We start from the raw sequence: 25,561 nt of genomic DNA, 5'->3' as shown, positions 1-25,561 counted from the left end.
GGTGTGTGTGTGTTGTGGTGGGTGTGTTGTGGTGGGTGTGTTGTGTGTGTGTTGTGTTGTGTGTGTGTTGTGTGTGTTGTGTTGTGTGTGTGTGTTGTGTTGTGTGTGTTGTGGTGTGTGTGTTGTAGTGTGTGTTGTGGTGTGTGTGTTGTAGTGTGTGTTGTGGTGTGTGTGTTGTGGTGTGCGTATAGAGGTGTGCGTGTGTGCTGTGGTGTGTGTGTTGTGGTGTGTGTGTGTGTTGTGGTGTGTGTGTGTTGTGGTGTGTGTGTGTGTTGTGGTGTGTGTGTTGTGGTGTGTGGGTGTTGTGGAGTGTTGTGGTGTGTGTGTTGTGGTGTGCATGTTGTGGTGTTCGTGTTGTGGTGTGTTGTGGTGTGCGTGTAGTGGTGCGCGTGTTGTGGTGTGTTGTGGTGCGCGTGTTGTGGTGTGTTGTGGTGCGCGTGTTGTGGTGTGTTGTGGTGCGCGTGTTGTGGTGTGGTGTGTGTGTGTTGTGGTGTGTGTGTGTGTTGTGGTGTGTGTGTGTGTGTGTGTTGTGGTGTGTGTGTGTGTGTTTTGGTGTGTGTGTGTTGTGGTGTGCGTGTTGTGGTGTGCGTGTTGTGGTGTGCGTGTTGTGGTGTGGGTGTTGTGGTGTGCGTGTTGTGGTGTGGTGTGTGTGTTGTGGAGTGTGTGTGTGTTGTGTTGTGGAGTGTGTGTGTGTTGTGGAGTGTGTGCGTTGTGTTGTGTGTGTTGTGGTGTGTGTGTGTGTTGTGGTGGGCGTGTTGTGGTGGGCGTGTTGTGGTGTGCGTGTTGTGGTGTGCGTGTTGTGGTGTGCGGGTTGTGGTGTGGTGTGTGTGGTGTGGTGTGTGTGGTGTGGTGTGTGTGTGTTGTGGTGTGTGTGTTGTGGTGTGTGTGTGTTGTGGTGTGTGTGTGTTGTGGTGTGTGTGTGTTGTGTGTGTTGTGTGTGTTGTGGTGTGTGTGTGTTGTGGTGTGTGTTGTGGTGTGTGTGTGTTGTGGTGTGTGTGTGTTGTGGTGTGTGTGTGTGTTGTGGTGTACTCACCTATTTGTGGTTGCAGGGGTCGAGTCTGTGTTGTGGTGTGTGTGTGTTGTGGTGTGTGTGTATTGTGGTGTGTGTGTGTGTTGTGGTGTGTGTGTGTTGTGGTGTGTGTGTGTTGTGGTGTGTGTGTGTTGTGTGTGTTGTGTGTGTTGTGGTGTGTGTGTGTTGTGGTGTGTGTTGTGGTGTGTGTGTGTTGTGGTGTGTGTGTTGTAGCTCTACTGTGTATTCGAAGCATAAAACCACATGGTCACTGGCCCCAAGAGGTCTTTCATATGTGATGTCCTCGATATCTGCACTACTCAAGGTGAATACTAAGTCCAGCCTTGCTGGTTCATCCTCTCCTCTCTCTCTCTTGTAGTGTCCCTTACGTGTTGGTACATGAAGTTTTCCAGTACCACCTCCATCATCTTAGCCCTCCATGTATCTTGGCCCCCATGCGGGTCCAAATTCTCCCAATCGATCTCCTTGTGGTTCAAGTCACCCATGATCAGGAGCTTTGCCCTGCATGCATGAGCTCTTCTGGCCACTCTAGCCAGTGTGTCAACCATCGCTTTATTGCTCTCGTCGTACTCTTGCCTTGGCCTCCTGTTGTTCTGTGGTGGGTTATACATCACTGCTATTACCACCTTGGGACCTCCAGAGTGAAGCGTTCCCGATATGTATTCACTTTCTTCTCCGCTGTCTCCTCTCTCCAGCTCATCAAAATTCCAGCGATTTTTGATCAGCAATACCACTCCTCCACCCCCCCTGTTCCCTCTGTCTTTCCTTAGGATTTGGTATCCCATTGGAAAGATGGCATCTGTTATCATACCTGTAAGCTTGGTTTCTGTGATCGCTATGATGTCCGGTGATGCCTCTTTGACTCTTTCATGCCACTCCTCCCACTTATTTGTTATTCCATCAGCGTTTGTGTACCATACTTTCAGTTTCCTTTCCAACACTGTGGTTTGGGGGGCCTGTGAGGGTGGGAGACCTGGTAGCATACTGTGGGATTCTATAGCTCGGTGTTGGCAGGAGGCTGTGGATATGGATTCTATTGTGTGTTTTGGGATGGTGTGATAGGTTGTATGGTTCTGAGAATAGTTCTGTGTGTGCTTGCCCTTGCTGTTCTGTTCTGCTCTGTGCGTATGTTGTGGTGTGTGTGTGTGTTGTGGTGTGTGTGTGTTGTGGTGTGTGTGTGTTGTGGTGTGTGTAACTGTGGTGTGTGTGACTGTGGTGTGTGTGTGTATGTTGTGGTGTGTGTGTGTTGTGGTGTGTGTGTTGTGGTGTGTGTGGTGTGGTGTGTTTGTGTTGTGGTGTGTGTGTGTTGTGGTGTGTGTGTGTGTGTGTGTGTGTGTGTGTGTGTTGTGTGCGTGTGTTGTGGTGTGTGTGTGTTGTGGAGTGTGTGTTGTGGTGTGTGTGTGTTGTGGAGTGTGTGTTGTGGTGTGTGTGTGTTGTGGAGTGTGTGTTGTGGTGTGTGTGTTGTGGTGTGTGTGTTGTGGTGTGTGTGTTGTGTGTGTTGTGTGTGTGTGTGTTGTGTGTGTTGTGGTGTGTGTGTGTGTTGTGGTGTGTGTTGTGGTGTGTGTGTGTTGTGGTGTATGTGTGTGTTGTGGTGTGTGTGTTGTGGTGTGTGTGTTGTGGTGTGTGTGTTGTGGTGTGTGTGTGTTGTGGTGTGTGTGTGTTGTGGTGTGTGTGTGTTGTGGTGTGTGTGTGTTGTGGTGTGTGTGTTGTGGTGTGTGTGTTGTGGTGTGTGTGTTGTGGTGTGTGTGTTGTGGTGTGTGTTGTGGTGTGTGTGTGTTGTGGTGTGTGTGTGTTGTGGTGTGTGTGTGTTGTGGTGTGTGTGTGTTGTGGTGTGTGTGTTGTGGTGAGTGTGTTGTGTGTGTTGTGGTGTGTGTGTGTGTTGTGGTGTATGTGTTGTGGTGTGTGTGTTGTGGTGTGTTGTGGTGTGTGTGTTGTGGTGCGTGTGTGTGTTGTGGTGTGTGTGTTGTGGTGTATATGTGTTGTGTTGTGGTGTGTGTGTTGTGTGTGTTGTGGTATGTTTGTGTTGTGGTGTGTGTGTGTTGTGGTGTGTGTGTGTGTGTTGTGGCGTGTGTATGTGTTGTGGTGTGTGTGTGTGTGTTGTGGTGTGTGTGTGTTGTGGTGTGTGTTGTGGTGTGTGCGTGTGTTGTGGTGTGTGCGTGTGTTGTGGTGTGTGTGTGTGTGTTGTGTTGTGGTGTGTGGGTGTTTTGTGGTTTGTGTGTTGTCGTGAGTGTTGTGGTGTGTGTGTTGTGGTGAGTGTGTTGTGGTGTGCGTTTTGTGGAGTGTGTACTCACCTAGTTGAGGTTGCAGGGATCGATCCAAGCAGTGTTGTGGTGTGCGCGTTGTGGTGTGTGTGTTGTGGTGTGTGTGTTGTGGTGTGAGTATTGTGGTGTGAGTGTTGTGGTGTGCGTGTTCTGGTGTAAGTGTAGTGGTGTGTGTGTTGTGGTGTGTGTGTTGTGGTGTGTGTGTTGTGGTGTGTGTGTTGTGTGCGTGTTGTGGTGTGCGTGTTGTTGTGTGTGTGTGTGTTGTGGCGTGTGTGTTGTGGTGTGTGTGTTGTGGTGTGCGTGTTGTGGTGTGCGTGTTGTGGTGTGTGTGTTGTGGTGTGCGTGTTGTGGTGTGTGTGTTGTGGTGTGTGTGTTGTGGTGTGTGTGTTGTGTTGTGGTGTGTGTGTTGTGGTGTGTGTGTTGTGGTGAGTGTGTTGTGGTGTGCGTGTTGTGGTGTGCATGTTGTGGTGTGTGTGTTGTGGTGTGTGTGTTGTGGTGTGCGTGTTGTGGTGTGCGTGTTGTGGTGTGTGTGTTATGGTGTGTTGAGGTGAGTGTGTGTTGTGGTGTGTGTGTTGTCGTGTGTGTGTTGTGGTGTGCGTGTTGTGGTGTGCGTGTTATGGTGTGTTGAGGTGTGTGTGTTTTGTGGTGTGTGTGTTGTGGTGTGTGTGTTGTGGTGTGTGTGTTGTGGTGTGTGTGTTGTGGCGTGCGCGTTGTGGTGTGTGTGTTGTGGTGTGTGTTTTGTGGTGTGCGTGTTGTGGTGTGTGTGTTGTGGTGTGTGTGTTGTGGTGTGTGTCTTGTGGTGTGAGTGTTGTGGTGTGTGTGCTGTGGTGTGTGTGTTGTGGTGTGTGTCTTGTGGTGTGAGTGTTGTGGTGTGTGTGTTGTGGTGTGTGTCTTGTGGTGTGAGTGTTGTGGTGTGTGTGTGTCTTGTGGTGTGTGTGTTGTGGTGTGTGTGTTGTCGTTTGTGAGTTGTGGTGTGAGTGTTGTGGTGTGTGTGTTGTGGTGTGACTGTTGTGGTGTGATTGTTGTTGTTGTGGTGGTGGTGTGTGTGTGTGTGTGTGTGTGTGTGTGTGTGTGTGTGTGTAGTTGTGTGTGTGTAGTGGTGTGAGAGTGTGTAGTGGTGTTTGTGTTGTGGTGTGTGTTTTGTGCTGTGTGTTTTGTGGTGTGAGTGTTGTGGTGTGAGTGTTGTGGTGTGAGTGTTGTGGTGTAAGAGTTGTTGTGTGTGCGTGTGTGTAGTGGTGTGTGTGTGTGTTGTTGTGTGTGTGTGTTGTGGTTTGTGTGTTGCTGTTGTTTGTGTGTTATGGTGTGTGTGTTGTGTTGTAGTGTGCATTGTGGTGTGTGTGTTGTGTTGTAGTGTGCATTGTGGTGTGTGTGTTGTGGTGTGTGTGTTGTGGTGTGTGTGTTGTGGTGTGTGTGTGTGTGTGTGTGTGTAGTGGTGTGTGTGTTGTGGTGTGTGTGTTGTGGTGTGTGTGTTTTGGTGTGTGTGTGTGTTGTGTTGCTGTGTGTGTTATGTTGTAGTGTGTGTGTTGTAGTGTGTGTGTTGTAGTGTGTGTTGTGTTGTAGTGTGTGTTGTGTTGTAGTGTGTGTTGTGTTGCAGTGTGAATTGTGTTGTAGTGTGTGTTGTGTTGTAGTGTGTGTTGTGGTGTGTGTGATGTGGTGTGTGTGATGTGGTGTGTGTGATGTGGTGTGTGTGTGTTGTGGTGTGTGTTGTGGTGTGTGTGTGTGTTGTGGTGTGTGTGTTGTGGTGTGTGTGTTGTAATGTGTGTGTGTTGTGGTGTGTGTGTTGTGGTGTATGTGTGTTGTGGTGTGTGTGTTGTGGTGTGTGTGTTGTGGTGTGTGTGTTGTTGTGTGTGTGTTGTGTGTGTTGTGTTGTGTGTGTTGTGGTGTGCGTATAGCGGTGTGCGTGTGTGCTGTGGTGTGTGTGTGTGTTGTGGTGTGTGTGTTGTGGTGTGTGTTCTTTGTGGTGTGTGTGTTGTGTTGTGGTGTGTGTGTGTGTTGTGGTGTGTGTGTGTTGTAGTGTGCGTGTGTTGTGGTGTGCGTGTTGTGGTGTGCGTGTTGTGGTGTGCGTGTTGTGGTGTGGTGTGTGTGTGTGCGTGTGTGTTGTGTGTGTGTGTGTGCGTGTGTTGTGGTGTGGTGTGGTGTGTGTGTGTGTGGTGTGGTGTGTGTGTGTGTTGTGGTGTGTGTGTGTGAGTGTTGTTGTGTGTGAGTGTTGTTGTGTGAGTGTTGTTGTGTGTGAGTGTTGTTGTGTGTGAGTGTTGTTGTGTGTGCGTGTTGTGGTGTGCGTGTTGTGGTGTGCGTGTTGTGGTGTGCGTGTTGTGGTGTGCGTGTCGTGGTGTGCGTGTTGTGGTGTGCGTGTTGTGGTGTGTGTGTGTACTCAACTAATTGTATTCGCGTAATTATGGTTGCAGGGGTCGAGACTCAATTCCTGGTCCCGCCTCTTCACTGAGTGCTACTAGGTCCTCTCTCTCCCCCTGCTCCATGAGCTTTATCATACCTCATCTTAAAGCTATGTATGGTTCCTGCCTCCACTACCTCACTTGCAAGGCTATTCCACTTCCTGACTACTCTACGGTTTAAGAAATACTTCCTAACATCCCTTTGACTCATCTGGGTCTTCAACTTCCAATTGTGACCCCTTGTTTCTATGTCCCATCTCTGAAACATTCTCTGTCCACCTTGCCTATTCCACGCAGTATTTTGTGTGTTGTTATTATGTCTTCCCTAACTCTCCTGTCCTCCAGTGTCGTCAGGCCGATTTCCCTTAACCTTTGTTCGTAGGACATTCCCCTTAGCTCTGGAACTAACCTTGTCGCAAACCTTTGCACTTTCTCTAATTTCTTGACGTGCTTGATCAAATGTGGGTTCCAAACAGGTGCTGAATACTCCAGTACGGGCCTGACGTATACGGTGTAGTGTGTCTTGAACGATTTCTTACTAAAGTATCGGAACGCTATTCTCAGGTTTGCCAGGCGCCCATATGCTGCAGCAATAATCTTGTTGATGTGTGCCTCCGGAGACGTGCTCGGTGTTATACTCACCCCAAGATCTTTCTCCTTGAGTGAGGTTTGTAGTCTTTGGCCACCTAGCCTATACTCCGTGTGCGGTCTTATTTGCCCTTCCCCGATCTTCATGACTTTGCATTTGGCAGGGTAAATTCGAGAAGCCAGTTGCTGGACCAGGTATCCAGCTTGTCCAGGTCTCTTTTAAGTCCTGCCTGATCCTCATCTGATTTAATTCTCATTAACTTCACATCATCTGCGAACAGGACGTAATGGAGGCAGGATCCATACATTGTGTGTGTACTCACCTAGTTGAGGTTGCAGGGGTCGAGTCCAAGCTCCTGGCCCGCCAGGAGTGTATATACGCACTAGTTGTACTCACCTGGTTGTTGTTGCAGGGATTAAGTCACAGCTCCTGGTCCCGCCTCTTCACTGGTCGCTACTAGGTCACTCTTCCTGCTCCATAACCTTTATCATACCTCTTCATAAAGCTATGTATGGATCCTGCTTCCATTACGTCACTTCCCAGACTATTACACTTTCTGACAACTCTGTGACTGAGCAAATACTTCCTAACATCCCTGTGATTCATCTGAGTCTTCAACTTCCAGTTGTGACCCCTTGTTGCTGTGTCCCATCTCTGTAATATCATGTCTCTGCCCACCTTGTCAATTCCTCTCGGTATTTTACATGTCGTTATCATATCCTCCCTATCTCTCCTGTCCTCCTTTGTCGTCAGTTCGATTTTCCTTAACCTCTCCTCATAAGAGATGCCCTTAGCTCCGGGGGTTAGTCTTGTTGCAAACTTTAATGTGTGTGTGTCTGTGTGTGTGTGTGTGTGTGTGTGTGTGTGCGTGTGTCTGTGTATGTATGTATGTATGTGTGTGTCTGTGTTTGTGTGTGTGTGTGTGTGTGTGTGTGTGTGTGTGTGTGTGTGTGTCTGTGTGTCTGTGTGTCTGTGTGTGTGTGTCTGTGTGTGTGTGTGTCTGTGTATGTATGTGTACTCACCTAGTTGTACTCACCTAGTTGAGGTTGCAGGGGTCGAGTCCAAGCTCCTGGCCCCGCCTCTTCACTGGTCGCTACTAGGTCACTCTCCCTGAACCATGAGCTTTATCGTGCCTCTGCTTAAAGCTATGTATGGATCCTGCCTCCACTACATCGCTTCCCAAACTATCGCACTTCCTGACTACTCTGTGGCTGAAGAAATACTTCCTAACATCCCTGTGATTCATCTGTGTCTTCAGCTTCCAACTGTGTCCCCGTGTTGCTGTGTCCAGTCTCTGGAACATCCTGTCTTTGTCCACCTTGTCAATTCCTCTCAGTATTTTGTAAGTCGTTATCATGTCCCCCCTATCTCTCCTGTCCTCCAGTGTCGTCAGGTTGATTTCCCTTAACTTCTCCTCATAGGACATACCTCTTAACTCTGGGACTAGTCTTGTTGCAAACCTTTGCACTTTCTCTAGTTTCTTTACATGCTTGGCTAGGTGTGGGTTCCAAACTGGTGCCGCATACTCCAATATGGGCCTAACGTACACGGTGTACAGGGTCCTAAACGATTCCTTATTAAGATGTCGGAATGCTGTTCTGAGGTTTGCCAGGCGCCCATATGCTGCGGCAGTTATTTGGTTGATGTGCGCTTCAGGAGATGTGCCTGGTGTTATACTCACCCCAAGATCTTTTTCCTTGAGTGATGTTTGTAGTCTCTGGCCCCCTAGACTGTACTCCGTCTGCGGTCTTCTTTACCCTTCCCCAGTCCTCATGACTTTGTGTGTGTGTGTGTGTGTGTGTGTGTGTGTGTGTGTGTGTGTGTGTGTGTGTGTGTGTGTGTGTGTGTGTGTGTGTGTGTGTGTGTGTTGGAGGGCTGTATATATCTTTTTTTTTTCTTTATTCTCAAGAGCACTAAATAATCTCAGAGCAAAGAGTTTTGTAAATCTTAGCATTTCATTCTCTCGCCTGGACTCCGCCTGGATACATCTGCCATTCTTGCATAAGCCTAAGAACCGTAGAGATGTGGCTCGTCATATTGTTATATGCAAAGCCAAAATTGACAAGGTACAACACTTGGTTTCACTTAGCGGATAGCGAGAAAACTGCTTATATACAGCAAGACGGGCAGCAAACAGCAACTACACTCTGGCTGTGCGCTTCTTAAGAACATCGCTTCATCTGAGATCGTTCATTCTTACAGTAACTCAGATCTGAAACATGTTCGTACAGTGTAACAATAGAGAAAAAAATAAAATCAGTTGACTAACTGAAGTCTGTAAAAACCCTTCTGTAGAGAGAGAGAGAGAGAGAGAGAGAGAGAGAGAGAGAGAGAGAGAGAGAGAGAGAGAGAGAGAGAGAGAGAGAGAGACAGAGACAGAGACAGAGATAGAGAATATGAGTCCCATTTGGCAGCGAGTGATAACATCGTTTGTTACTTTGGTCATCTAATGAAAATTAAGCTGCATATAAGTTTTGAAGGAGAATACTGCCTATGTGATAGATATCTTATTTGCGAAAATAAAATACAAGACACATTAAGCAAATATCCTTAATTTGCATTTAACGGAGAAGACATGATCTGTAGATATTTATCTATATTTACTGCTGCTAACCCTTTTAAAGGCTAAGGTCCTACGCCTTTTGTGAATCGACAGGCTCTTGTGTTACCGTCCACCGGATGGGTATGAAAAGCTCGGAAATCAGCCGATTCAGTGGAAATGTCAAAAATCTAAATCAAATCGCAACATTTGTCCCTTCTTATTGTGTTTTACGCAGACGTTGCCTACATAGGTGTTCAGTAGCTCAGTCATTATGTCTCTAAAGAGAGAGGAGACATATGGAGACATATTCTGAAGCCGAAGGAGACAGCATCAGCGGTGGGTGGGGCCCACTAGTGGAAGTAGGTAATGCCATATGGTAAGCCAGCGGTTGCAATTCGAGTTGTAGAAGGTATCGTGTCAGACAAGTATCGTTGCATTAATGGTATACAATATCGTTTAGTTGATGAATAAGGCATACGTGCAATACCTGTTGTAGAGGCAAAACGTATGGACCTTTGCACAGGAAAAATGAGATGAAATATCAGGTATCCTCCACCTTTGTGCTCTCAGGTTTGAGAACTTATGTCTAGCTACGGCCGATGGCCCAGACTTATCAAAGGTTTAAGCAGAAGCGGCCCTAGGGTTGTTGGCGCCCCGGGCAAGCTCAGCTACTGCGCCCATACAATTAGAATTTTAAACGGATTCACAGTATGAAGAAATAAAGAGTTTATTCCAATAAACGATTAAAATAAATCAGTTTAAATACAACATAGAAGTCTGAAATCCTTTCATTTAAACAGGTAAATCAACAGTTCATTTCTTTCTGTTTTTTCTTTTATATTTCAAAGCTCTCAAACACAGAGTGGCGCCTTTTATCACGTAGCAGTGACTATTAGCACGTGGTCTTATTTAACATATTGCGCCCCTTTAGCGCGTGGTTCCATACGGATCGGCTGGTATTTCGAGTAATCTGAGCCGTCTCTGTCATTGCAAATGAATGGGAAATTATAATAGGCCTAATGATGTTGTGTTGTTATAAGTTGTTCTTTCCATAAATTCATGGGTTTATAATGTGACAACAATGAGAATCGTATCGCATAAACAGAAAATGTAAATCATATAGCTCCAGCCGGGCTGTGGCTTGTACGTTGAATTGCGTGCAGCCAGCAGTAACAGCCTGGTTGATCAGGCCCTGATTCACCATAAGGCCTGGTCACAGACCGGGCCGCGGGGGCGTTGATCCCCGGAACTCTCTCCAGGTAAATTCCAGGTAATACTTAATGCCACTTAATGCTACCCTGAGTTGAATTATTATTATAATCAAAGGGAAGCGCTAAACCCGTAGGATTATACAGCGCCTGGGGGGGATGTGGAAGGCATTCAGGCTTAATTCGGGGAACTGGAGCACAGATCCAATTCCCTAAATCAAGAGCCCCTCACCAACATCAAGGAACCTTCCCTGAGGGGACCCTGAGTTGAAGATGTGTTTTTACTCTGCTCTCGTGGAGAGTGAAGCAGACAGGTTCGAATCCTCTGCTGATTGTTAGGCATTTTAATATTTCTTGTGAGGCTGAGCGCAAACAGGATGAGATAGAACAGCAGGTGTTCACCGACCTGGTTTTCCCAGTATGGAACCTGCGGGTAAACGCGGCTGGTCGCCCAAAGTAAAGTGGGGTGTGATTGAGTACTTTATCAAACGCTGAGTACCTTGACGAAACTAGTATGATAGATAGTATATTTCACCTCCAACTGAGATAATCGTCGATAGATATAAGAGTAAAGTAAAGGCATATTATTTAGAGATAAGAGGAGGATAGCTCACTAATTCATAATGTAACGACATAAGGACTTGGTGAAACTCTGGTCATAAAAAAAATTAAAAACTTCTCTGATTCATTTTTTATCAAAGGCCTGCACACATTACTTCAATTACCATTTTACTCACTGATAAAGAAAACCGATTCCAGTTTCTTTTTTTAAGGGCCTTAAGAATCTACAGCGCAAATAAGTCAATAAAAAATGTCAAATAACACTTCTAACAAGGATACTTGGACTGGTTCATTCGATTAGGACTCAACTTCACCAAAAAAACATTTCAAATTTACAGACCCAGTTAACCCAAAATTATCTTCCACAACAAAATAAGCTATCCCTTTCAATCAATGTATATTGGTTATACGTAAAAAATGTCTTAAAAGTAGGATATTTTTACCTAACAAAATGTACACGTCGCTATCTAAAACATTATACATCCAGTCAAGTCGGAAACTACAAGTGTGTGCTAAACAAAAAATTTGGTAAAATTGCAATTTAGGAGACGGGCCGAGGCTTGGAAACTCGCAAAACGTAAACGATTAATCTGAAAGAAAGCTCTCCCTAGTTTCAGTAAAAAAAAAAAGTCAGACGTTAAGAGGGCGCAGAATACATCGTCAAACACCATCATAGAATGATCACTCGTATGGAGAATGACTTATTATTTCAACGAGTCATGGAAACCAGTTGTAATTCTATAATTTGCTCTGAAAAATTCCCATACCAGGGTTCAAATTTGATTTTGACCGCGGGTTCAAACCCCATCCGTGGTATGGTTTGGTAAACAAACTTTGGATCTGTCAACTCCACTCCTACACCTACTGTACACCTGATATCACTGTTCCAACATTTACTAGTACACTTGGCATCAGTGCTCCATCTCTTGATCCCGAGTTAGATTTTTCTCCACCAGTGACTGCTGTAGCAAACACTGTACCTGAACAAGAGCTGGGCCCATGTACGAGTAACAGACGTATATAGGGTAGTAATGAACGAGAACTTCGCAGAGGTCGCATTAGGGAAAGTGGTGGCCACGCACAGCGGTCTCATCTCCCACTAATACTGCCCCAGGAAAGCACTCACCAAGTACATAATCATCAGACTCACGAACAACAGAACATAATGATATCAGTTGCCGAATCAGCACACACACACACGGGAGGCACAGGAAATAGGAGAACATTCTTCCAAGCACTGGGCAAAGCTCCCAAGAGAGAGAACGTCAAAAATACCTTTCTCGAAACAGAGTAGAAACTGGACAGACAAGATCATATTGTCTTTAGAAATCTATTTTCGAAACAAACAAGCAGGATCTCAGAAATGGTGAATACTGTTACAAGTACAGGCTGCCTAGGGCGTCAGCTGTGTCTTGGGGCGACATGACAATGTTTATGTTTTATTGTTGTTGTTTTTTGCCTAAAGATATCCTGTTTTTACTTTAAGTTCAGAATAAAAATTAAGGAAGTGCTTTCCATTTTAAAGACACAATGTGTTCAGTGCCATTTATTGTGGCAGAGGTTATTTACCGAGTCGAGAGAGAACGGGGAGGCGGGGTTTAATGCCGGAGGGAAGGAGGGAGGACACACTAGCATGATTTTTGCCAAGGGCACCAAAAATTCCGAGACCGCAATCTTCCACCATTACATCCATCTTCTACCCCACTGACAACCTCACTAACCTTTCTAGGTGAGCTTAAGTTCCCCAGCATTTAGAAACAAATGTATTTTTGCTAGCATTTTCACATCCGAGTTAAATGTATTGCTCATCGTTGTTATACATATTGTATCCTTGCCTACTTCAACTTTAATTTAAGACTCCACTAGTGCTTTACAATTTATCCAAAAATTTGATTATCTTCATATCCTCGTTCTCCATATAAAATTTGGTTGCGCCACATTTCTAGTAAAAACAAATACGCTGTTTCCTGCTGAGTCCATGGATATGTAGATATTCGGGGCGACGAGCAGGCGAACTCTGCTGCGTGGTCAGCTGTTCCATTCTAAGTAATCTCTGTATAACTTCACAGCCGCTGGGAACAAACGTTTTCCGTCAGTTCTTGTATGGAGTTCTGGTTTTTATCATCGCTGTCGTGTGTGGGAGACTACGATCTCCCGCCTTTGTATTGGACACACACGTCTCACTCATGGGTGTCTCTTGCAGAAGCACCCAGCACCACTCGGTGAGAACTGTAGTTTCGATGTTAGCTCGCCATGTACTAGTAGACTGTCATGTTTAACATCGAACGTTCAGAATTTACCTCCTACGTCGTCACCTCTCCAACGCATTTAACGTTATCTGACCTTGCCGACAGCCCAAACACTGACGCCGATTTCCTCTCTGACTTTTTGTTGGCGACTGCTTTGAATAAATTTTCCCTTTAGCGCTCCTCACTACCCTTACTGCATACTCCTAACCGTGGCTAGTTTATGTTCTTCGCATATTTATTCTTTAGCTATCCTACCCAGCAGTACTGTACTATCCTTGTGGGTTTAGAGATATTGATGATTGTAATAATAATAATAATCATATTTTTCTATCTATGGTTAGCTAGCTCATCCAGGCTTTAAGACACCCTCCTATACATAGCAAATTTATTATATATACATGTAGATGTTTTGTAAATAATAATGTACTAAACCAAACCTATTTTTCAAAGTTATATATCTACAAGTTTTTTTTTTTGCATCCTGGTTATAGAAAAAGTCATTAAAAGAAAATTAGGCAGGAACTTGTACAGTGAAACCCAGGCTGAATTTCAATTAAGGTATCATTACTTAACTATCTCTGAAATAGTAAATACCGTGCATGGTTCTGTTACTATAAATTTCTTTCTTGTGCTGTTTCCATCCTGTGGATTTCATTAACTTATGTGTCATTTAAGTTAAGTGAGTTTAGTGACTACTATCATTTTTGGAATATTATTCTATTCAATATGTTATTTTTTAACTCATTATCATATTGTCTATCATTGTCTGTAATTACACTTTTATCCCTTTAACATTATTAATATATTTTTGCACATGATCAAAGTTTAACTCGTTATTTTGCTCTAAATATAAAGCTTTGTGCTTATTTTAAGTTATTGAATTTGTTGTTGTTTCTTAATTTTTTCACTCACTTCACCTGAATCTATTAGATCGGTTTCAGTGGTTAAAATATGGTCTAAAATATTTAATCTGTCTTCTCTCCTGGAAAGAACCAATGCCGGAGTCATCTGCCTTTTTTCCCACTCCTTTATACCTCCTTCGTCTTTCATCCTCCTGTTTCACACTACTTCATTAAACTCTTTTTCTATGAATGGAGTCTTGACATTTAATATTGTCCAAGAGATCACTAATATCTGAAATCCCAATCATTTTTATATATGGTTTGGGTTTTATTCACATACATGTGAGGTGAAAGGTGCTTGTCAGCATCGTACTTAGAAGTTTGTCTGCTACTGATTCTCTCCTGCTACATATACTTAACATTCTTGGTAAGAACCAGTCGTCTACCTAAACAACTTTGTTTCTGTATTTGTTCCCCTCAAGGGAGGGTCCATGATCTTGGTGAGGGGCTCTTGATCTAGGGAATTGGATCTGTTCTCCAGTTCCCTGAATTAAGCCCGAATACCTTCCATCCCCCCACATGTGCTGTATAATCCTACGGGTTTACGCTACCCCATGATTATAATAATTATAATCTGCATTTGTTACAAATGTAATTATGTTCAGCGCATGGAAAATGGAAGGGCTTGGGGTAATCGGAAGGAAATTCAAAGAGCCCTTCACCAAGCATGTAAAAACTTTGATTACGGGTGAACCAAAATAAATGAGATATGAAATATTGACTGAACGAGCATTTATGCTGGTGAAGGGTTCTTGATTCATGGAATATAAATTACAGTCTCCATGGATCAATCGTGATTTCCTCCCTTGTCTTGACTGACAAAGCAAGTTTAGTACTTATATCAGTTCTGAAGTTTAATACCTGTCCACAGATACAAACAGTATGTATCGAAGCTGATATTAAAGACAGAGTGATATCTGGCACAGAAGAGAAGGAATCTGAGTACTTAAAAAATCCTGTTCTGCGCATCCATCCCGCTGGCATTAATTAAGCTCATGAGTGTTTTCGATTTTTATATGACTTTGATTTTTATGATCATTAAAATGGTAAACATCAGTGTAATAATTCTGATTATTCAATAGTTGCCAGTTTTTGATAACCAGGAGAAGGGAATAGAGGGGTGAGTGTGTGAGTGTACTCACCTAATTGTGGTTACAGAGGTCGATTCAGAGCTCCTGGCCTCGCCTCTTCGCTGGTCGCCACTAGGTCAACTCTCTCCCGGTTTCATGAGCTTTATCGTATCTTTTCTTAAAGCTATGTATGGATCCTGCCTCCAATACATCACTCTCCAGTTTCTTTCACTTCCTGACAACTCTATGACTGAAAAAATACTTCCGAACATCCCTTGGACTCATTTGAGTCTTCAGCTTCCAGTTGTGACCCCTCGTGGCTGTGTCCCATTTCTTAAACATTGTCTCCCAATACACCCTGTCAATTCCTCTCAGTATTTTGTATGTTTTTATCATGTCCCCCTATCTCTCCTGCCCTCCCTTGTTGTAAACTTTTGCACTTTCTCTAATTTCTTGACCAGTATGGAACCCAGGTGTGGGTTCCATACTGGTGCTGCATATTCCTATATGGGCTTGACGTACACGGTGTACAGAGTCTCGAACGATTACTTGCTAAAGTGTTAACACGCTATTCATAGTTTGCCAGGCACCCATACACTGCAGCAGTTATCTGATTGATAAGTGCCTCAGGACATGTGCCCGGTATTACAATCATTCCAATATCCTATTTCCCTGAATGAGATATGCAGTCGTTTACCCCCTAGCCTATACTCTGTCTACGGTCTTCTTTGACCTTCCCCCAATCTTCATGACTCTGCACTTGGAGTTACACTCCAGGAGCCAGTTGTTGGACCGAGCTTCCAACCTGTCCAGATCCGTTTATAGTTCTACCTGATCCTCATATACTTGAATTCTCCGCATTAGCTTCACGTCGTCTGCAAACAGGAACACCTCTGACTCTGTCCCTTCCGTCATGTCATGTGTTTGTGTGTGTATACTCACCTACATGTACTCATCTATATGTGTGTACTCGCCTACATGTACTCACCTATATCTCTTCCTAAAGTTATGTATGGATAATGCCTCTACCACTTCATTATCCAGGTCATTTACACTCCCTGAAAACTAAGACTGATGAAATGCTTGCTTCCCTATGGCTCATCTGTTTCCAACTTCCAGCCAGTATTTAGATGTTCAGTATCCCTCCAGAGAATCTCCTGACTGGTTCTGACAGTTGAGCTGCGGCCTGAGTGCCAGGAATGGCTCAAATGGAGTCGAGTCACCTTGTCCTAAAGGGCTGTAAGCGGTACGACGCTTGACTGGAATGCTCACCGTGCCCTTGTCACAGGGCTGTAAACGGTACATCACTTGTACAAACGCCAACACTCCTTCGGGAGTCACTGCTGGGTCACTACATGGAAAGGGCCAGGGCCAGGATCCGTCCTGGCAAACCTACATGAGCATGAACTTCCACCTATTACATGTATTGCTGTTTGACCTGGTGTGTGTGTGTGTGTGTGTGCGTGTGTGTGTGAAAGAGAGAGAGAGAGAGAGAGAGAGAGAGAGAGAGAGAGAGAGAGAGAGAGAGAGAGAGAGGCTAGCTGTAAGAGCTGTATCAAAACTGTCAGTGGAGACAATAAGGCAGGAGGAGGTGCATTTCCTTCTTAAATCGCTTGACCAAGAAAAGGCTGTGGGCCCAGACAAGTTGAGCCCAAGATTGCTGAGAAGATGTGCAGACCAGCTAGCAGCACCTCTAACCCGCATCTTTCAGCACTGCCTAGTACAGTGTAAATGGCCCTCTCTATGGAAAGAGGCAAATGTAGTCCATGTTCGCAAAAAGAAGAGCAGAGTAGAAATCAGCAACTACAGACCAGTGTCACTCCTGTCAATCACTGGAAAGATCCTCGAGACAATAATCTCATGACAAATCACAGAGTTTTTTGACTATCACTCATTATTTTGTGATCGTCAACATGGCTACAGGAAAGGTTACTCTGCTGCTGATCTGTTGTTATACCTCTCCACTAAGTGGCACCAGTCACTGGATGAATCCTAAGTCAGCTGTGTGGTAGCACTGAACATTGCTGGCGCTTTCGACCGGGTGTGGCACCAGGGCCTCTTAACAAAACTTCAAGCACTGGGAATTGCAGGCTCTACGCTGTCTCCTCAGTGATTACCTTCATGGTAGATCTCTAAGTGTAGTTCTCAATGGAACGGAATCAGCAAGACATCCTATTGGGGCAAGTGTTCCACAAGGAAGCGTACTGGGACCATTGTTATGGAATGTCTACTTCAACGACCCTCTTCATCTCATCCCAGAATCACATGCATATGCAGACGACTGTACACTGACATTCACTTATCCAAGAGAAGAAATGCCAGCTGCTCTAAGCTACATCAATCACCAGCTGAGAGCTATATCAGCTTGGGGAAATAGATGGCAAGTAACATTTGCACCTGAGAAAACGCAAATGATGATCGTCTCTAGGCACCATGATGGTAATGCTGGTGCAGTAGTAAGGATGAATGGGAGAGTGTTGGCACCTGGAGAAGAAGTTGATATCCTTGGGGTGAAATTTGACTCCAAACTAACCATGAAGAACCATGTTGTAAATCTTGCAAACAAGGCAGCCAGGAAGCTTACAGTACTTCGCCGTATCTCGCATTTGCTTGACAGTAGGGGTTGCAAGATTCTGTACGAGGCACAAGTACGCTCACACCTTGAGTATGCTTAACTTTCTTGGTTTGCCTGCCTCCCCTCTCATCTGCGACTGCTTGACAGAGTAGAGAACAGAGCAAGACGTCTCATCTCTCGCCCGGACCCATCCTGGATAGATCTGTCATTTCAGCAGAGCCTTCAACATAGGAGGGATGTGGGTGGCCTTACTATTACGTAAAAGGCCAATATTGTCAAAGTACCACACTTGGATCCACTTCGAGGACAGCGTGAAACAAGCTTTTATGCCACAAGACTGGCAGAAAGCAGCAACTTCACTATGGCTGTACCCTTCTCCAGAACATCACTCCATCTGAGATCATATAAACCCAGGATGACTCGAGTATGGAACACATTCGTACAGCATAATGATGTCAACGAGATAAAGTCAGTTGATTAAATTAAAATGCTGGCCCACAGATGGCTCCAATTTCATCCTGTTCCCTACTTGTATGTCTCATAACAATAAAAATGCTTTCAAATGAGCTGATGTAGGTAACAGCTCTTAGCTTGCCAATAAAGTTAGGAATCCTTAACCTGTAAATAGCTTGTCAATAAAGCTAGGGATCCTTAACCTTGTCAAACCCAGTGGTTAAAAAAAAAAACATAATGGTAATGCTGGTACCCGGGGATGAAGCTGATATCCCTGAAGTGAACTTCAACTCCAAACAGACCATGAAGAACCACCTTGTAAACCTGATAAACAAGACGGCCAGGAAGCGTACTGCACTTCGACGTATCTCGCATCTGCTTGGCAGTAGAGGTTACGAGATTCCGTACGAGGCACAAGTACGATCACACCTTGAGTATGCTCCGCTTTCTTGGATTGCCTTCTCCAACCCCCCGAACCCCCAACTTATTTGCAACTTCTTGACTGTGTTGAGAACAGAGCAAAACGCCTCATCTCACACTTGGACTCAGCCTGGATAGATCTGTTATTTCAGCAGAACCTTCAACATCTGATTGATGTGGGTGGCCTTACTGTTATGTACAAGGCCAATATCGCCAAAGTACCACAATTTCTCCACTCCGAGGAGAACGAGAAGTGTGCTTCTACTCCACAAGAAGGGCAGCAAGCAGCAACTTCACTCTGACTGTATCCTTCTCCAGAACATCACTTCATCTGAGATCATTTATTCCAGGGAAGACTAGAGTCTGGAACATGTTCGTACAGCATAATGATATCAACGAAATAAAGTCAGTCGATCAAATGAAATTGCTGGGCCAGATGGCTCCAACTCTGTAACAGCTCTTAGCCTGTCAGCAAGGTTAGGAAGAGAGAGAGAGAGAGAGAGAGAGAGAAACAGAGAGAGAGAGAGAAACAGAGAGAGAGAGAGAAACAGAGAGAGAGAGAGAAACAGAGAGAGAGAAACAGAGAGAGAAAAACAGAGAGAGAGAGAGAGAGAGAGAGAGAGAGAGAGAGAGAGAGAGAGCCTGTGTGGAAAGGGGAAGGGGGGGAGGGCATTATTGCCTTCCCATGCTGGGTTAAGTTATTGTGGCAGCCAGGAAAGCAATTCTGGAGGAGGCGACAAAGGTGTTCCCAGGTAAGACAATTAGCCCGGGTTTCTGTTGGCTTAATAACGTTACCAACAACACTCGAGTCTGGCAGCAACATGAATCTAGTAACCTGCATTAAGGATTTGCCTGCCAGTACTCTCACGAACACGGACTGGAGATAATCATCTTAGGGAGATACACAAATGATAATACAATCAGAGAAAAAGCTTTGGTTTAAGCAAAATGCAATTATATAACAATACTTGTCCTCCAGTGTCTTCCTTTAATGATGCTGATATTTTTATTTTGCATAATGTTAACAATGATTAGTGTAGCTAGCACACACTGCTACGTATTGAGTTTTTCTATAACAACAACAGTCATTACTGTCAGAAAGTGTATTTACACAACATAATCAACGATCGTCATTGTTTCACCTACAATTATCGTTGCTACGAAGGCTGCCAATAATTTTACAATAATTATTACATTAGACTCTTGTCTATTAGTAGCTTTATTGCTCAGGAGTTGGACCTGTCAATCCCAGGACCATGGTTTAAGCCACCCGTCCATCTTTCTGTTCATCCATCTACAGTCGTTTATTACGACCTAAACTGAGTTCATTGTACAAGAATAACCTGTATTCATTAGCATGGAAAAAAAATATTTTCGGTCTGCTTTAAACCGTCATCCAGCGCAAGACGGAAGCCAACAAATATGCTACAAGGGCAAGTGCACCCTTGAAAGATGCACTGCAGAAGGCACACTGGCACACTCCAAGCAGGTCTCACTAAAATTAAGCCATTCCCAAATATTTGTGCAACGTTCTTTCAACCATTTCACTGTCGGGACATCCGAAATTAGAAGCACTAATAATGTCGGTAATTTAAAAAAATCTTACAGAATGGTAGAGAATTTATTTCTGAAGGTAATGACAAAAAAAAATTGACCTAAAATTTATTGAATTACTCAGGAGCAAAGTTAGTGGCCTGGACGCCAACTTTAAGATATGACTCATATCGTAAGCCAATTCCATTGCTCAGTTTGAGTAAATTTCCGTCTTTTCATCTATCAGGACTATCCTATAAGTGTTCACACGTCAGTATTTTAGCCAGTTTTACACAGAATTACAAGAATTCCAGTTTAATTAAAAATAAATACTGCTGGCATTCCAGTCAATAAGGCAATATTTTCTCTATTCATTAATCACGTCTCTGGCCTCTCCTATATTACACTGGCTCTCCATTTTCAAGTCAACAGCAATAGCAACAAAAAAAATTTTACTCCAATTTCTCGGATATTAAAATATAATTACGAAAGACTGGTCACGCAGACGTAGCAAAAAAATAAAAAACACGGGTTAGCGGGGTCTTACCCATCAACAAGAAAATTGTCAAAAATTGAATATATGTAATAAAATAAGTCGGATATCAACCTACTTCCGCTCGTAAAACTAACCCAAATCATCTATATTTTATTAGAATGTCTTCCTTTCCTTCAGTTGACAGCAAGAAACAGCCAGTAAAATCATAAATACTGTCCTAAAAAAGACCTCAATTTTAGACTAAATACAAGATCAGAGGTTTGCTTTTCCCATCATGCACTGCGCGAGGCATATTATTTTAATAACATGCACACTCGCCACACAGTCTAATTCTCTCATGACTAGGCCAAAATTTACTGCTCACAGCTCATCTACGTGTGCAGAGCTCGTAACATAGATCTACGTCAGGGACGCTGGTTTCTATAAAGTACTTTTACGAAAGAGGCAGTGAAAAGGTGAAAACTAACCAAGGTATTTCTTATCAACATGCCAATGTATTGACGACTCGATTGTTAGATAAGTATTTCTATGTTTATCATACCCAAGTAATTATATTTTTAATAAGTAAAATGAATCAATAACAGAAAGTCTAGCATAACATTTCCAGAAGCTTTGGACTCAATTTATGTTGGCCATCTGCTTACTTTAACGGTTTGTCAAAGTTAAAAATAAATATTTCTAGGATGGATTCCACCTTGTTAATACTACTGAAATATGCAACCTTGTTAATTTAACAGAGTCCCTTACTTTCCTCTTCTGTGTGTAGTCGCATCCTATCAAAACTTCAGCTTCGCTAAAATTAATTCAATGATTGTCCCCATTTCGTATTTATTTAGTGAAATACAATAATACAATGACAGAGTGAATATCAGATTAAAGGGAAGGAGTAAAGAACAAGTATGCACGACAATCAATAATATATATATATATATATATATATATATATATATATATATATATATATATATATATATATATATATATATATTATAGGTAGTAGGCTGGTAGACAGCAACCAGCCAGGGAGGTACTACCGTTCTGCCAAGTGAGTGTAAAACGAGAGCCTGCAATTGTTTTACATGATGGTAGGATTGCTGGTGTCCATTTTTCTGTCTCATGAACATGCAAGGTTTCAGGTACGTCTTGCTACTTCTACTTACACTTAGGTCACATTACACGTACATGTGCAAGCATATATATATATATATATATATATATATATATATATATATATATATATATATATATTATATATATATATATATATATATATGTACAAATATATACATACATACATACCCCCTCTGGGTTTTCTTCCATTTTCTTTCTAGTTCTTGTTGTTTATTTCCTCTTATCTCCATGGGAAAGAGAAACAGAATTCTTCCTCCGTAAGCCATGCGTGTCGTAAGAGGCGACTAAAATGCCGGGAGCAAGGGGCTAGTAGCCCTTCTCCTGTATATATTACTAAATGTAAAAGGTGAAACTTTCGTTTATCCTTTTGGGCCACCCCGCCTCGGTGGGATACGGCCGGTGTGTTGAAAGATATATATATATATATAATGTCGTGCAGAATAGGCAGAACCTGCGATCTTGGCTTAAATAGCAACGCTCATCTTGCCATATAGGACAAGCGAAAATTTGTGTATGCAATAATTTCGCCAAAATCATTCTGATCCTAACGAAAAAAATATATTTCACTGTGTTTGTTTAGTATTAAATTATTGTAAACTTATCTAAAATATATTTAGTTGGGTTAGGCTAAAATAAATTGTTTTTGTTATAATAAGGTTAGGTAAGTTTTCTAAGATTCTTTTGGTGCAAAATGTGTGTGTGTGTGTGTGTGTGTGTGTGTGTGTGTGTGTGTGTGTGTGTGTGTGTGTGTGTGTGTGTGTGTGTGTGTGTGTGTGTGTGTGTTTGTATATCCTGATTATGCGTCTGCCTTGACTCTCTGAGGCAAAGCAAAAGAGCAAAGCTAAGAGTCAGGAGCTATGCAATGTTGCTAGCCTTGCAACGCTGCATAGCTCCTGACGACAAGGACCTGTAAGAATAACTGATTAGCAGAAGGCTTATAAAGTTGATACATCATCTCACAGGCCGACATTACACTGTTCCCCTTATGATGCGACTTTGATTATCAAGGACTTGTCAGACATAGCTTAAATTCTTCCCAAATCTTATTTATTACAAGTGAATCTAATATATATAACCCTAAACCAATATTTATATTAAAATCAAAACTATTTTCTTATGAAGCTTGATTCAATAATATTTTTCTCAAGCACAGACCTGCCTGATACAACTTTCTCGGCCTTTTGAAATCAACTTGATTGGTAAAGTATGTTAGATAATTGTTGCAATAAACTTACATGAATTTGTAATGAATTCAAAAATAAAATAATATTCAAGTTAGACAATCTAATTGAAAACAATGACTGGAGTAAACATACTAATAATAACTTTGTAATAACTTATTAGAAGAAACAAAAATAAAGCCGCTTCTTTATGTTTCGGTCTAAGTTTCGCAACCTCTGAAGTCAGTAATGTAGAAATTGCAAAGGATTTTGTAAATTAGAGAAATTTACTGATTTCTGTTGACGAAATAATATAAGTAAGGGAACTGTTTATAGTTTTATGATAAAAATATTCACAATTATCCTCAGAGATTAATGCATATTACTAAAGTAAAAAATTAGTACAGTAGTAATTCTGAAAGAAATTTATTAACAAAGTAAGATGAATAACCTCTTAGATGAAACAGATTTTTATTTCAGACTTAGAAGTCCATAGATTTATTTAATAGTAACTTTTACAAAACAATAAAACGACTATTGAAAGGCAAATATGAGCTAATTAAAAAATTCATAACTACCAATCCATCTTTACCATATATGTATTGATTAATAAAAACACACAAACCAGGTAATCCAGCCACACCCATTATTAGCTCCATATGTTCACTTTCCTATAAATTATCCAAATTTCTAGTATATATGTTGGTCCAAATTGTTAACAAACTTTCTAACTTTAATGTTAAAAATAATATTGATTTCTTTGATAAATTAAGTACCGTAACAGATGTAAATGATTACAGTGTGATTACTTTTGATGCCACGTCATTGTTTACAAAAGTTTCAGCTGATTTATTGTTTCTTTTATGAAGAACTATGTTAATTACGATTTACAATTGTCATTATCTGAAATCACTGATGGAAATGTTTTGTTAAATGGCGAGTTTTGCACCCAGAAGTTCGGTATGGAAATGGGATATCATCTCTCACCTGTCCTTAGTAATTTGCAAATGGATTATTGTGAAAGAAAACTGCTTAACAAAATCCATCGCAGTAGAGCTAAGTGGTACAGATATAAGAACATAAGAAGGAACACTGCAACAGGCCTACTGACCCATGTGAAGCAGGTCTATGTCACCTCCTGGCTTAGGCCAATGTCCCACCTAGTCAGGTCACTTCCACTTATGGAGCATGGCATCAGACCTAGTAGCACAAGCTAGTCCGGTCCAACTCACACCCACCCACACCCACTCATGTATGTATCCAACCTATTTTTAAAAAGTACACTTTTTCGCTTCTCTGACGGTACTCGGGAGTTTGTTCCACACATCCACAACTCTATTACCAAACCAGTGGTTTCCTATATCCTTCCTGAATCTGAATTTTTCCAACTTAAAACCATTGTTGCGAGTCCTGTCTTCGATGGAAATTTTCAGCACGCTGTTTATATCTGATTTATTTATTCCTTTTTTCCATTTATACACCTAAATCATATTCCCCCTAATTCTACGCCTTTCGAGAGTGTGCAGATTCAGGGCCCTCAGTCTATCCTCATAGGGAAGATTTCTGATACATGGGATAAACTTTTTCATCCTCCTCTGTACGTTTTCCAGTGCATTTATAGCCATTCAGTAATACAGTGACTAGAACTGTGCACAATAATCTAAATGAGGCCTAACCAAGGATACGTGGAGTTGAAGAACAACCTGAGGACTTCTATTATTTATACTTCTTGATATGAAGCCAAGGATTCTGTTAGCTTTATTGCGAATACTTATGTACTGTTGTCTAGGTTTTAGAATACTGCTAACCAGAACTCCTGAACTCCTAAATCTTTTTCGCAATCAGTATTATTAATATCTACATTATTTACTTTATATGTGGCATGGTTATTTTCCTGTCCAACATTTACAACTTTGCATTTGTCTATATTAAACTGCATCTGCCACTTCTCCGACCATTACATCAGTCTATTTAAATCTTCCTGGAGTGCTCTAGTGTCCTCATTAGAATGAATTGGACGGCCTATTTTGGTGTCATCAGCAAATTTGCTTATGTCGCTATTTATTCCTTCATCTATGTCGTTTATGTAAATTGTGAACAACAACGATCCCAACACTGACCCCTGTGGAACACCGCGTGTGACGTGCCCCCATTCTTTCTCTCCATTTATGCAAACTCTCTGCTGCCTAATTGTCAACCATGCCTCTACCCAGGAAAAAATTTCTCCTCCTATTCCGTGTGCCATATGTTTCCTCAATAGCCTCTGATGTGGAACTCTATCGAAATCCTTACTGAAGTCCATATACAAAATATATTCATTACAGTGATCTATCTCTTCAAACACCTTAGTGAAAAAAGTTAGTAAATTCGTAAGACAGGAACGCCCCTTTGTAAAACCGTGCTGAGATTCATTAATCAATTTATGCCTATCAAGATGGCTGCGAATTGTTTCGGCAATTATTGATTCCATAAATTTTCCCTGCCTTGTAAATAGGCATTACATTTGCCATTTTCCACTTATCAGGCACTATGCCAGTTTGTAGTGATATGTTGAAAAGATTAGCCAAAGGTTTGCTAAGTTCCTCATGACATTCCTTTAAAACTCTTGCAAAAAATTTTTCAGGGCCTAGGGATCTGTTAAGTTTTAATTTCTCTATTTGTCTGAGGACCATGTCACTAGTTACCCCAATCGTGCATAGTTTATTATCGCCCTGTTCTACATAATCTATTATTTTTGGAATTTCGCTAGTATCTTCCTGAGTAAAAACTGAGAGGAAGAACTGAAAATTTCACACATATCCTTATCACTGTCAGTGATCTGACCTGAGTTACTCTTAAGTGGGCCTATCTTGTCCCTAATCTTACTTTTGTATACCTGAAGGAAATCTTTTGGGTTAGTCTTCTAATCCCTTGCGACCTTAGCCTCATAATCCTTTTTTGCCTATATTCTGATGATATTTTGTGTCTAATGCCTAATGTCTAATTCCA

This window comes from Cherax quadricarinatus, chromosome 19, assembly GCF_038502225.1.
Source record: "Cherax quadricarinatus isolate ZL_2023a chromosome 19, ASM3850222v1, whole genome shotgun sequence".
Lineage (NCBI taxonomy): Eukaryota > Metazoa > Arthropoda > Malacostraca > Decapoda > Parastacidae > Cherax > Cherax quadricarinatus.
The sequence above is the reverse complement of the archived record's forward strand: the minus strand, read 5'-3'. Positions refer to the sequence as shown.